This window comes from Sturnus vulgaris, unplaced genomic scaffold (assembly GCF_052056855.1).
Source record: "Sturnus vulgaris isolate bStuVul1 unplaced genomic scaffold, bStuVul1.hap1 Scaffold_156, whole genome shotgun sequence".
Lineage (NCBI taxonomy): Eukaryota > Metazoa > Chordata > Aves > Passeriformes > Sturnidae > Sturnus > Sturnus vulgaris.
Window position 1 is genome coordinate 1210028 of NW_028276073.1, and position 2500 is coordinate 1212527.

Here is a 2500-nt window from a genome sequence, read left to right on the forward strand (position 1 = left end):
TGCCGGGCCGGGGAAGGGGCGCCCTGCCCCCCCCCTCTCTGCGGCCCGGTCTCGGCGGAGAGGCCGCGGCGCGCGATCGGCCGCGGGGGGCCGACCCCGCTGGCCTCTGCGATGCGGGGCGACGCCGGCAGAGGGCGCGCGCTCTCTGCCTTACCTACCTCAGCTGCGGGGTTGCGGCCGCCGGGGCCCGCCGCGCTCTCTCGCTCTTTCTCCTTAGCCGCCGCCGCGGGCTCGCGGGCGGCGCCGCGTCAGGCGCGACCGCGCGCCTCTCGCCTCGACGGCCTTGTCGCCTCGAACCGCACCGCGGCGGCGCCGGCCGCCGGCCACCCCTGACTCGGAGCGCTGTCCCCGCCCGTTGGGGCGCAGCGCTCGGCCGGCTCCTCCATCGCCGGAGGTCCGGCGGGCGCGGGCGACCCCGTGCCGAGCGGCGGCGTCGCCGCTCGGCGAGTGTCCCCGCCCCCCCCGGGGGGGGGGACGGTCGGCCGCGAGGCGCCCGCCTTCACCGGCGGCCGTCCCGGCCCGGGCCCCGCCCGTCCGCTTCCCCGTCGCCCTTCCCGGCCGCGTGTGGGCCAAAAAAAAGGGGAGGCGTGCGGGGCGGCCGCGGGGGCGCTTCCCCGTCCGGTCCCCGAGTGGAAACGAGGGGAGCGGGCGGTGCCCCCCGGCTCAGCCGCCGTACGCCTGCCCGCTGGGCGCGTGCTCGCGGAAGGGCAGCTCGGCGGTGCGAAGCGGCGGCGGTCCCGGGAGTGCGGCCGCGGGTGGCGGAGGGGTTTTGCCGAGCGGCAGACCTCGGGCGCTCCGCGATGCCGGCTCGGGTCTCGGCGGCGTCCCGCCTCCGGCGCCGGTGGCGGAGCGCGGCCCGCCGGGCGTTCGCCTTCCGGCGGGCAAGCGGTCCCGCGCCAGGGGTTGCGCCGGCGGAACGGTCCCGCCGCCGCGTGGCGTTTCGGGCGACGTTCAGGGGCCGCTGGCGGGAGAGCCGGCCCCCGCGTTTTGGCGCGGCGGCGTTCCGCGAGTCGGCGGAGCGGTGAAAAGGAGAAGCCAGGGAGTGAGCCGGGAGCGGCGGGGGCCGGCGGTCGCGCCCCCCGGCCCGCGAACGCGTAGTCGTCCCGTGATCGAGAGGCCGGGCGGGCCACCGTGCCCCCCGCGGTCCGGCGCGTTGCCGCACAAGCCCCTCCGCGCGGAGGTCGGGCCGAGCCCGGGCGCCTGGGCCGCCTCCGAAGGACGGCACGCGAGGCGGCGTCTCCCCTCGCGGGGGGAGGCGGTCGGGGGCGCGGGCCCCTCCGCCTTTCTTTGGCCGACCTTCGGAGCGTTGCGCGGGGTTTCTCTTTTTTGCCCCGCGCTTTCTCCTCCTCCTCCTCCGTTTGTGTGTGCTCGTACGGTCGAAGCGGGGCGCGCGGGGGCGCGCGCGTCCCTGCAGAAACAGAAAAGGGGCCGCTTCACGCGAGCGGTCCCGAAAGCCAGACAACTCTTAGCGGTGGATCACTCGGCTCGTGCGTCGATGAAGAACGCAGCTAGCTGCGAGAATTAATGTGAATTGCAGGACACATTGATCATCGACACTTCGAACGCACTTGCGGCCCCGGGTTCCTCCCGGGGCTACGCCTGTCTGAGCGTCGCTTGACGATCAATCGCCGTCCGGGGGGGCCACCCCGGCGGCGCGGCTGGGGTTGCCTCGCAGGCCCGTTGCCCGCGGTCGACGTCGACGTCGTCGTCGTCGTCGCCGCGCAGGGCCTTCGTCCCCCTAAATGCAGACTCGGGGAGCGCTCCGTAGCTCCCCGCTCCCGGAACGAGCCGCTGGGGCGGAGCTCGTCCTTGCCGGGGCCGTGCCGCGGTGCGGTGGCGGTGGCCGGGGAGAGCGAGAGTCGGCGTCGAAGACGCCGCCGTGGGCCGTGCGAGAGAGACGAGAGAGCGAGAGGGCCGAGAGGGAGGCGAGGCGCGGGCCTCGCCCCCGGGCTCTCCCCCCCGTGCGGGCGGCTGTCTGCGGGTGGGTACCGCGGGGGTACCGTGCCGTGCTGCCGCGCGCGCGCGAGGCCGAGAGCGCCGGGGACGGGGGTGCGACCCCCTCCTCCTTCCCGCGAAGCCCTCCCCTCCTCTCTCTGTCGCCGTCGCGTTTCTCTCTCTCCCCGCTTGAGGTCGCCGCTTTTCCCGCCCGGCTGGCCGGTTCCCCCCCGTCAGGGCCGTCTCTGCCGCTCTCCTCTTCGGTTCTCGTCTCCGGGATGGGAGTCTCCGTTTCCCTCGTTCCCCCCCCCCCCCGTGTGTCTCCTCGCCTTTTCTCTGCCGCCCACCCCCCCCCACCCCCCGGCGCGCGGGCGCCGGGCGGGGCGCGGGGGAAAGGGAGAAGAGAGAAGGTCGCGGGGGGAGGCGCGGTGTTTGGGGGGGGGAGGGGAAGCGAAGCCGGCCCCCGTCGTCCGGGCCGTCCGTCGTCGGCGCCGCTTCTTCGGGAGGGGCGCCGCGCGCGGGCGCCGGCGCGCGCGGGGCGCAGCTTTGGGCTTGCGACCTCAGA

General features: G+C 76.5%; 1 non-coding gene and 1 pseudogene across 1 annotated transcript; both read left to right on the forward strand.

Annotated features, from left to right (window-relative positions):
* Positions 1-1460: 1460 nt before the first annotated feature.
* On the forward strand, positions 1461-1613 carry LOC148219073 (5.8S ribosomal RNA). The gene has a single exon (XR_015800039.1). It is a non-coding gene; the product is annotated as a 5.8S ribosomal RNA (ribosomal RNA).
* An 877-nt stretch (positions 1614-2490) lies between these two features.
* LOC148219074 (28S ribosomal RNA) overlaps positions 2491-2500 on the forward strand; it is a 5361-nt pseudogene continuing 5351 nt past the window's right edge.